General features: G+C 34.9%; 1 pseudogene; it reads left to right on the forward strand.

Moving 5' to 3' along the window:
• The first annotated feature begins 10,362 nt into the window (after positions 1–10,362).
• On the forward strand, positions 10,363–10,480 carry LOC118605280 (annotated as a pseudogene).
• The last annotated feature ends 396 nt before the right edge of the window (positions 10,481–10,876 follow it).

Raw genomic sequence — 10,876 nt, forward strand, 5'->3', positions numbered from 1 at the left:
GCAACTGATGTGTAGTGGTGCCATTTACTGAGAGAATACTAGAGGAAGATCTGGAGAAAGATTCTAAGTTGATTTTAAAATGTCAAGATTGAGATGGCCTTGAGACATTCAAGAGGATATTCAGTAGCTGGGCCAATGTGATAGATGGAAGCTAAGAGAAGAAATCTGAGCTAGAACTATCAATGACTAAAACCTCTGTATGTAAATTCTATTTAAAACAATGGGTTTAGGTGTAAGTGTTAGGAGGAAGAGTCTGCAATAGAGAAATAATGCAGAGTAGAGCCCTATCTCTTATTTACATTGCACGAGTTTCCTTTGGCTGATTAAAATGACTACCCCTGGAACTCTAACTGTCTTATTTTGTATTAAAAATCAGTCAGTGATCCACCACAGGACATAAAAATATCAACATCTCTGACTTCAGGATAAGCCTTCTGGCCACCCGGGTTCCTAAACTCTGTGGTCATGAGAGTATTCTATTTTGTCTCATATTTTGAAACCTATAATCCCAGGGTTCTTGACAGTGGGCATCAAAGCCTACTTTCTATTTTTGTCCTTTGTGCAGTGACATGGTCTACAGCCTGTTCTGGTTCACCAGGATTCCCAAGTTAAAGATTAAAAATTTATATCCCCACTAAAAAAAGAAAATGGTAATGTTCTAATCTTCTCTACTGAGTTCAACAGGAGAAACAAAACCCAAAAGAGTTAAGCAACTTACTAATGATCTTTTTAAAAAGTAAGTTTGTTTAATTATAAATAGTAGGTAATAGATTCTGAGTCTCTGTTCCCTAAGTCCAAAGTTCAATTCATCTATCAAATGCTATCTTAGAAACATAAATATAAGCTCACATGTTACCAAAATAAACATAACTTATCTCTCTACAAATAAATGTGTGCCAAAAGTCCCAGAATTTCTGATAGAGTAGGATATGTGGACTCCTAGAAGGAATGTAATAATTATTTAATAATTAATCAAACAAGCACTAATAAAAAAAAGTGGTGCATAAATAGTGAGACATTAGAATTTCCTAAGTTATTTTAAACTATTTCTTAAGCAGAAGGGAAAAAAGTGGTAACATGAAATTTAATGAAATACACTAAATATAGTTTTTAAATGGGAGCAAAAGTTATGAAAATAACTAAGACTAAAAGGAGAAAAACTTTAGTACTACATGACACTCTTAAATATATTTATGCCAATATATTTTTAAAAGTTTAAATATTTACATATATTACATCTAAATTAATGAAACCTATGGAATGCCTGTGCTTCCATTTTCTAGAGCTATAAAGGTAGGTTCTTTGTGTAGCGTGCCTGAGAATATTCTGCTCTTAGTTCTTTGGTCTTCATAGAACATTGAGGGGAAAATGATTCCTATATGTCATTGTGCTTATGACTAAGGGGGAAGCAATCTGCCGTTGCACATCTACCACCTAACCAGTTATGTTTATAGAATCAAGAATCATGTGGGAGAAAGCATTATTGGTGAAACTACAAGGTAAAAGATGTGTAAAGGTGACCTAAAGCCAAATGTCACAGTGTGTTCCATAAAGCCTGGGATGCGAGAGAAGTCAATGGGTGCTAAATTAGGAAGCAGAGGCCTCATAGAAGTGGAGTTCAAAATATGCTTGGAAAAATTAAATGAAAAGAGAATGGAGAGTGTTTTAAATGAGAGGAGCTGCATGAGGCAAGAGTACTAACAATGGTATTTATGACTCAATTACAAAACAATAAAAACCTAGTCTTACTTAAGTAGAAGTTAACTTTAATCAATTAGTACAGGTTAAATTTGCAGTGTGGTGGAGCCTAGTTAACTTCTTTCCAAACCAAAAGACTGTTAAAGGCAAAGAAAAATGTCATAACTATGAAATTTTTATATTCCTACACAATCCGAATTTAATTTTTTCTCTTTTAGGCAACAGATCTATCTTTGGATACATCTCAATATTAAATAATTCAAAACATTTATGTTCAAATAGAGCAGAGGTATCTATCAGGTACCAGAAGAAAGAGCTGGGCCATAGCCAGAACTGCAACAAAAAAACCCATCAAATCCTTACCTTAGCAGTCTGCTCAAAACAATCTATCCAGAATGTAAAGCCAGTATAATTTTCAAAAACTTACTTATGCATCTCAGATTTTGACTCTACCACTTAAGTATATTATAGCTCCTCTCCATCTTGTTGAGGAGAGGAGATCCTTTTTAACTAAAGTAAAAAGAACCAAGAGTACTGTAGATAATGGAAATTTTAGATATTGAGAAGTAAGAAGTGAATAACTTCAATTAGTTCTTTGGGTGAACTTGGATTTGGTATAAAGGATGCTACACAAAACAGTTCCTTCTAAAGAAGATAATAAGTCTTCTAGTAAAAAGAAGAATCAGTAACTATGAGGCATGTCAGTTTCATGATTTTCTTCTTACATTTCTTTTTTTAAATGTACAGCTTGAATATTTGAAACTTGAGAAGTAGAGGATTTGCTAGATTTAAGATTTTTATTTTTATTTAAATTTAGTTTAAAACAGAAAGCTCTCAGTTGTTATGGCTCCTTGAATTTTGTAATTTAAGTGATAAACACTGAAAATATGACTTAACTCTACACTGCAGTCAAACCTATTTAACAGTGCTTTTTCTCATGCTTCTCTAAGTTAGACTTCTACACTTAACAAAAAGCTCAGTAGCATAATTATAGTGCTATAAAAGATTTTTTTCCTTTCTTTTTGGAACTAAATTTCATCTGGGACATTTCAGGATACATCAATAAATTATACAACCCAACAACTGTTTAACTGTTAAGGTTTCTGTCATACTCCAAAAAATAAAAAAAATACATCATTTTCAGAGTGATGTTTTAAGTTTCCTAATGTCTAAAGGCAATATCTGCAAAATCTTCAAAGATTTAAAATTACTATTGTGAAATCAATTTTTCATATATAATCATGAATTATAGATAGATATATCATATATATTATATATGTTACATATTTAATAAAGAACTACTAAAATTACAAACATTATTTCCTGTTAAAATTAGAAATGTTAACATAATTCAAAATTTACATCTGGTTCTTTATACAAAACTGCAATCCAATATATCTTCCCCTACTCCTGAAAATTCACTAGTAATTACTTTTTATATTATTTGTATGCTTCTAAAATTATAGTCTCTCTTTTTTTGAGTTTTTTTTCCTCTCCTTGCTAAACAGATGAATTTACTGATTTCACTTCCAAGCTGCTTTTTATTGTTGTTAAATCTTTTTAAATTGTTTCATATCAAAATCTAACCAACTAAATTTGCCTTCTTTGTATCACTTATTATTATATCATTCTCCCTTCTGGACCAAATGTAATAGAATCCTTTCATAGTCTCCACTCATCTTACCTTTCTACATAAATATTTCATATGAACAATGTCTGTTTTTTTCTTTAAGCATTAAAGCTACAAAAATAATTCTACACAATAATTTTCTTCAACAGGATTCTGAGTTACATCTACCTAGTACCTCCTTAGTACACAAGCAAATTTTAATATTCAGGAATCCAAAAAAGCTATCATTTAAATAATGTATTTGATTATACAGTTACTAGCCATAATTAAAAGTAGGCATAATAATAAAATATTTTAATTTTTTATAGAATTAGATGAATTTTATGTTTCATTTTATTTGATCACTGAAGCAATCAAACACTTAAAAAAGTCTTTTAAAAATATTTCACTGGAATATTTTTAATAAAAAATTAAGTTAGGTTGAAATATTCAATAATGTCTACATCATGAATTTTATGGAGTCAACTAATTTAAATCTTGCTCAAATTCTCATTTTTATGTTTCCAACTTATTTAACTGGTGCCCACCAAGTGGATAATAGACATAAACAATATATCAATATTAACTACTACATTGTAAAAAAGAGAAAAAAATATGGCCATAACCAAAAATAAATAAAGAATTGTGCAATTGTCCTAATAAAATGATCTTGTACATAATTAAGTAGGTGTGTTTTGTTTGTTTGATTTTTTTTCTCTTTTAATATTGTCTTGGACAAATTTTATTAATGTAATACACAAAGTTTTGGGAAAATATAATTTTAATTCATTTAAATAAGATGTGCATGCAAACCACATTTTTATTAAAAGGACAATAAGCATTCAGTTAAGAGGTTTGGAAGTTTCTGTTAGGCCTGGAAATTTATAAGAAAGCAAGAACAAATGGTTGAAATTGGTTTGTTAGAACAACAGTAAAAAATGTGAAAATATTTCATGGACTATGTTAATATATGATGAAGTCCCTAAATTGTAATTTACAATCCAAACATTTGTTGGTACCTTTGAAACATTTTTTTTTTTTTGGACATTATCTATGTTGCCTGCAAATTCTTACAGTTATTTTAATACACAAAGTCATTGTAATTATATTGATTTAAATATGTTTTCTGATGTTCAGATAAACCTATTTTAATAAAACCTCCATGTGTATATTAAAATAAGATTATCTGAACTTCAGAAAATTTGTGTGTGTAAATATATATATATAATGAAACATATATAAATAGTGAAAAAAAAGAATAATAGCAACTGTGCCCCCAAATAATAGTTATTATCCAGATATTTTTGTAAGAGTTTTAGCCTAATAAAAATTTTAATTTTTCTTAAAAGCAAATCAGAAGTCCTTTGGAAACAGTACTTTTTACCCAGACACAAGATCAGACTCAAAAAAGTAAATACGACAGTGTGGGAAGGGTTGAGGAGACTTACTAACACCTTAAACATTTCCAACCCTCTTAGGTTCTCTTTCCTATTAGACTATTACATGGCTTAAATTTCCTACCAGAGCAAATTATTCTCTTAGTAAAAATATTACAAACTCAATGTCATCCATTTAAAACGCAAATGTTCTTGAGAGGTGTAATGCATTGTGTCTTATCCATTGTTACTACAAAGTAAAGTTCAGATAGAATATAGTCAGTGATTACATAAACACACATTTATGTAAGGGTTAGTAGTTTCTATTAATCTCATTTCATTCCTGAATTTGAAGCCAAAGAAGAGGTAGGTTCACACAAAGGATAAAATTGGATTGAAAATGCAACTTTGGAGCCTCTAGTCAAGATGGCAGAGTAGGGATATATTATACCTGCATCCTCACAACCACATCAAAATTACAACTACAGAATAGCCTATCATTGAATTATCTAAAGTCTAGCTGAACAGAAGTCCTAAAACCAGGGACATACAGAAGAGGCCACATAGAGACTAAAAGAAGGGGTAGAGATGCAGAAAGGACTGGCCTCACACTAGTGTGCAGTGGTTGAGAATTAGGAGGAATATCTCAGCTGTGGAGGTCTCATGGAAGAAGCAGGGGGTCCCAGCCCTACAACAAACTCCCTAGACCCGGGTTCCAGTGACCAGAAGAAAAGTCTACCCACAATTTCTGACTGTGAAAACCAGCAGAGATTATGGCTGAGTGAGACTATGGGTGGCTGGAGTAGCAGACGTTCCTCTTAAGGGGTCTGCGTGCAGACTTACTCACAAATGAACTTGTTTTGACCTCCAGAGCTGAGGCAGCAGCTTGGAAGGCACCAGAGACAAATGGGGAGGAACTGAATCATCTGGCTTCAGGACAAAGACTTAAGGGATAGCTTTCTCCCAGATAGAAATGCTGACAGAATAAACTCTTTCTTTGTTGGGCCCTCCTGCCTCATAGCCTGTAGATGCAGGCAGTCACCATATCTGAGTCTCCACAAACTGGCAAAGGGGCATCCTGTGCCCTGATGATTCCCTGAGATCCCACCCAACTTGTGGGCCCACTCAAGCTGCTTCCAATTGCTTTTCCATATAAATGACCTGTCTTGGCCCATGCTGCAAAATTTTCTAAAATCTCTCCAAGGTTCACAAAACCTAAAGAAGCAGCATCTGGTTTCAGTGTGCCCCACAGCTCTTGCTGAGCAGCCCTAAGCCCAGTACGAAAGGTAGCCGGCCTCATTTTTGGTTTGGCTTCTCAAGGCACCACAAAGCTGAGAGCAGTTGGCAGCCATCTGTGGATTGCAGGGTGACTCTTGCCAGGTGGCCCGAGGCAAGGCATAAGCTACAGCTGAACTTGGCCTGAGCAGGGCCCCTGCCAGGAGGCCTCAGGGCCAGCACGCTGGGTAGCCAACTTCAGACCAAGCTGGAGCACCACTCGGGGCTGCATCCGAGGACAACACACCCAAAAGGAAGACTGAGCAGGCACCAGAGCCATGCTAGAGCGAATCCTGTTCCATTGGGTCAATCTTTCATTGGCAAGTCCTCACAACCAACTAACCCAAAGGTCAATCCCTCTCGCTGATGTGCAAATAGCAAACAAGTTTCAATTACAATGGGAGGGCACACACAATTCATACTAGGAACACACCTACAGCATCTGGTTCAGGTGACCAGGGAAGACTGTGCCATTGGGCTCCACAGGACACATATTACATAAGACCACTCTACTAAGACTGAGAGACATAATAGCCCTTCCTGATACATAGAAACAACACACAGAGGCAGTCAAAATGGGGACAGAGAAACATGTCCCAAATGAAATAATAGAACAAAGCTCCAGAAAAAGAACTAAACAAATGGAGACAAGCAATCTACCAGATTCAGTGTTCAAAACACTACTTATAAGGATGCTCAATGAACGTAGGGGATGAGGCGATGAACTCAGTGAGAACTTTAACAAAGAGATAGAAAACATAAAAATGGAGATAGAAAACATAAAAAAAATCAAAAACGAAGACTATAATAACTGAAAGGAAGAATACATTAGAGGGAATCAATAGTAGATCAGAGGAAGCAGAGAATCAAATCAGTGATTTAGAAGATAAAGTAGCAGAAAACACCAATCAGAACAGTAACAAGAAAAACGAATCCAAAAAAATTAAGATAGTTTGAGGGCTTCTGGGGAAAAAATATCTAGCATTCCCACTTTCAAAACACAGTAGTAACAGAAAGAGAAGGGAAAGAGCAAGAAATTAAAAAACTATTTGAAGAAATAATGATGAAAAACTTCCCGAACCTGGTGAAGAAAATAGACATACAAGCCCAGAAAGTGCAGAGAGTCCCAAATAAAATAAACCCAAAGAGGCCCACATCAAGACATATCATTAAAATGCCAAAGGTTAAAGACAGCGAGTCTTAAAAGCATCAAAACAAAAGCCATTAGTTACCTACGAGGGAGCTCTCATAAGACTATCGGCTGATTTCTCAACAGGAATTTTGCAGGCCAGAAGGGATTGGCAGGAAATATTAAAAGTGATTAATAGTAAGTATCTACAACCAAGATTGCTCTACCTAGCAAAGCTCTCATTTATAATTGAAGGACGAATAAAGACTTTCCTAGACAAGAAAACTCTAAAGAAGTTCATCAACATCAAAACAGTATTAAAAGCAATGTTAGAAGGACTTCTTTAAGAAGTAAAAGAAAACAAAAATTTTAAAAATATGAATAATAAAATGGCAATAACTAAATATCTATCAACAATTACTTTAAATGTAAATAAATTAAATGCTCCAATCAAAAGACAGCATGGCTGAATGCATAAAAAAACCTTATATATGCTGCCTACAACAGACACTTCAGATTGAAAGATTGAAAGTAAAAGAATGGAAAAAAATATTTTATGAAAATGAAAACAAAAAAAAGCTAGGGTAGCAATATTTATACCAGACAAAATGGACTTTCAACCAACAGCTATAACAAGAAACAAAGAAGGACCCAGTAATTCCACTTCTGAGCATTTATTGGAAGAAACCCAAAACACTACTTTGAAGGGACATGTGACTCCATATGTTCTGTGCAGCATTTACAATAGCCAAGATATGGAGACTATCTGGTTGTCCATTAATAGATAAATAAATAAGAGGGGATGGTACATATATACAATGGACTATTACTCAGCCATAAAAAAAGAATGAAATCTTTCCATCTGCAACAACATGGATGGATCTAGAGGGTACTGTGCTGAGTAAAGTAAGTCAGAGAGAGAAAGGCAAATACCATATGATTTCACTTACATGTGGAATCCAAAGGACAAAACAAACAAACAAACAAAACAGAAACAAACTTATAGATACAGGGAATATTTTGATGGTTGCCCGATGGGATGGGGTTTGGGGGGTAGATAAAAAAGAGAAGGGATTAAGTCGTACAAATTAGTAGTTACAAAATAGTCATGGAGATATAAAGTTTATTATAAGAAATGTAGTTAATAATATTGTAATAACTATATATGGATATGGTGTGAGATGGGTGCTAGATTTATCAAGGTGATTACTTTGTAAGATATAGAAATGTCTAATCAACATGTTGTACACCTGAAACTAATATGATCTTGTATGCCAACTTTAACTGAAAAAATGTTTTTTAAATTATATATAACAAAGAGAGAGAATGCAACTTTGACCAGCAACAAATATAGTTCTGAATACTTTACCTCAGGATTGTACCTACCCGCTTCCCAAAAACAAGGAAGAGTGAAGGGAAACATATTGTTCTTTTGGACAGTGTAGTGTCCCTCAGAAACAAAGCAGGGCACTAGTTAAAGTGATAAAGACAGATTTTCATCAGGAATATACTATTGTAATTGAAGAGTGTCCTGCTTGAAGTGAACTTAACTTTGATTTGTTTAGAGGTGACTGGTACTTTAAAGGGAGAATGAAGTAAAAGGGAGAGAAAATGGTGCAAATTTGACCAGTCAGGGACATAAAAAATTACTAAAGGTTGGTCAGGGTAGATGCCAATTAGGCTAGCTGTATGTTTTAGCTGATGGTTATGGAAGTTTAGATTCTATCATCCCTCAAAACATTGAAAGATGGAGGTCCTATCTTAGTAATTACATTTCAAAGAAATGGTTCTGAGGTTCTTGAGAAAGGCACTCCTGAGTTTTAGGAGGTACATAAACATCTCTAAGGGACAGAAAAAAGATGAACAATTATAAGCTTTTTTTAGTTAATGCTCTAAAAAAAGGTCAGGGGCCTATCTCAGGTGTTGGCTAGAACAAATAGCAAATTCTTTTGACAGCACTGAGCTTATCCAGACAAAACTCAAAAGGAGTCTAGCTGGGTTGTCCCTGGGACTCAAGCTTAGGCTACTAGAAGTCATGTTAAAGTTCGGCGAAGTCTCTTAGTGAAGGGGTTTAAATGGAGCATTCTACTTAGAGTTTTTGCAGTTGTCCACAGGCCACAAAGAAAATGCTGAGATGGGGCAGGGTCTGAGCATGCTCTGTGCCTCTGCTCAACCTCTGAAGAGGGCTAAAAAAGGTAAGAGTTATCTTACCGATACAAGTAGGAGGCTAATGTCTCTATTCTTTGGAGTCAGGCAGGGCTATCAGGAGTGGGGTAGGGTGGATCCCCTGGTATGATTATAACCTCCACAGAAACATTTGGCAATGTCTAGAGACATTTTTGTTTATCACATTGGTGGGGGGGGAATAAGGGGGGGCTATTGCTAATAGCACTAGTAGGTAGAGGCCAGATTCTGCTATAGGGAAGAAAAACAATGTTCCCTCTCCCCTCCTTAGGTCAGACTAACAAAACAAAAAAACCCAGAAGTTAATTAACATGTATACTTCATGTGAAATACTGAGGGAAAAATGAGTAATTCGAAGAGGTATCTTAGAATTCAGGTCTTAATAAGGAAAGGGGTGGAAGAAGGTGGTGTAGGGGAGAATAAATGATTTTTAGGAAAGATAAATGAGCCCTTAGAAAAATAGATGGGAGACAGTTTGTGACAAAATTTGTCTGGGTGTAGTATAGACTTCTAGTCTTCTCTATAGTTATGAGTCAACTTTTCCTTGTTGACAAAACTCCTTGGGGGTCAGGGGTGGAGTATTTATGACAATTGAGTTCCTTTTGGAGGATTTATCTTTAGGCAGATAAGAGGAGTTCAGAGGAAGTGTCTTCCTCATTTGCTAGTATACAAGTGCCTATAACTCAAAATAATCAATATACTATTACTCTTCCCTTAAATTCATTTGGGGTGGCATATCCTGCTATCTTTTACTACTAAGCATCCTATAGCACACAAGACAATTCTCCACAACAAAGAATCATCCAGCTTCAAAAGCCAATAGTGGCTAGGTTAAGAAACCCTGCCCAAGCATTTGCAATGCACTTTAAGATTCATTGCTCATATTATTCTTACAATTGCCATGTGGGAAAGGATGAGAGACACCATCGTTGAACCCTAGAGGCAGCTGGGTCTCAAAGGTTAAAAATTTCTCAGCATTACACACTTGAACCTAAACTTCTGATTATAAATAGCAATATACTCCTTTTTAAAGAGGAGTGTGTAAGCAAGCGAAGTCTCACCACATCCTGGAATAACAGGTTTAAAGGGGCCAACATGGCTATGCTACCCTAAACAAGCCTGATCCCATTTGATCTCAGAAGCTAAGCAGGGTCGGGCCTGGTTAGTACTTGGATGGGAGACCACTAGGAACACCAGGTGCTATACATGTAAAAAATAAAAAAAACAAGAGGATTGTAAACTGACAAGTTTTTTGCAATCTGTGAGGTCAACCAAGAGCTGTTTTGTGTAAAAATAAAATTAATAAAATAAAATAAAAGGGCCAACATAACAAAACTTTTATAATCAAGGAGGCAACAGGAAGACTCGTTGCAGAGCAGAAAACAGACAATGAAAGGAAAGATAATAAGAATGCTGGAGAGAAACTTCACCAAACTCTCATTAATAAGTGTCAGCCCTGCAAGAAAAATATAGAAACTTTCCTTCTCTAACTGTATTAGAGATGTGCTGTTTAATGGAGAATATTGGTATTAATTATAAATTGCTTTTATTTGTGGGATTTCCTCATCTTCCCATAAATTGTATATGATGTTTAATCTTAGAAGA

Source organism: Rousettus aegyptiacus, unplaced genomic scaffold, assembly GCF_014176215.1.
Source record: "Rousettus aegyptiacus isolate mRouAeg1 unplaced genomic scaffold, mRouAeg1.p scaffold_m13_p_1, whole genome shotgun sequence".
Taxonomy (NCBI): Eukaryota; Metazoa; Chordata; class Mammalia; order Chiroptera; family Pteropodidae; genus Rousettus; species Rousettus aegyptiacus.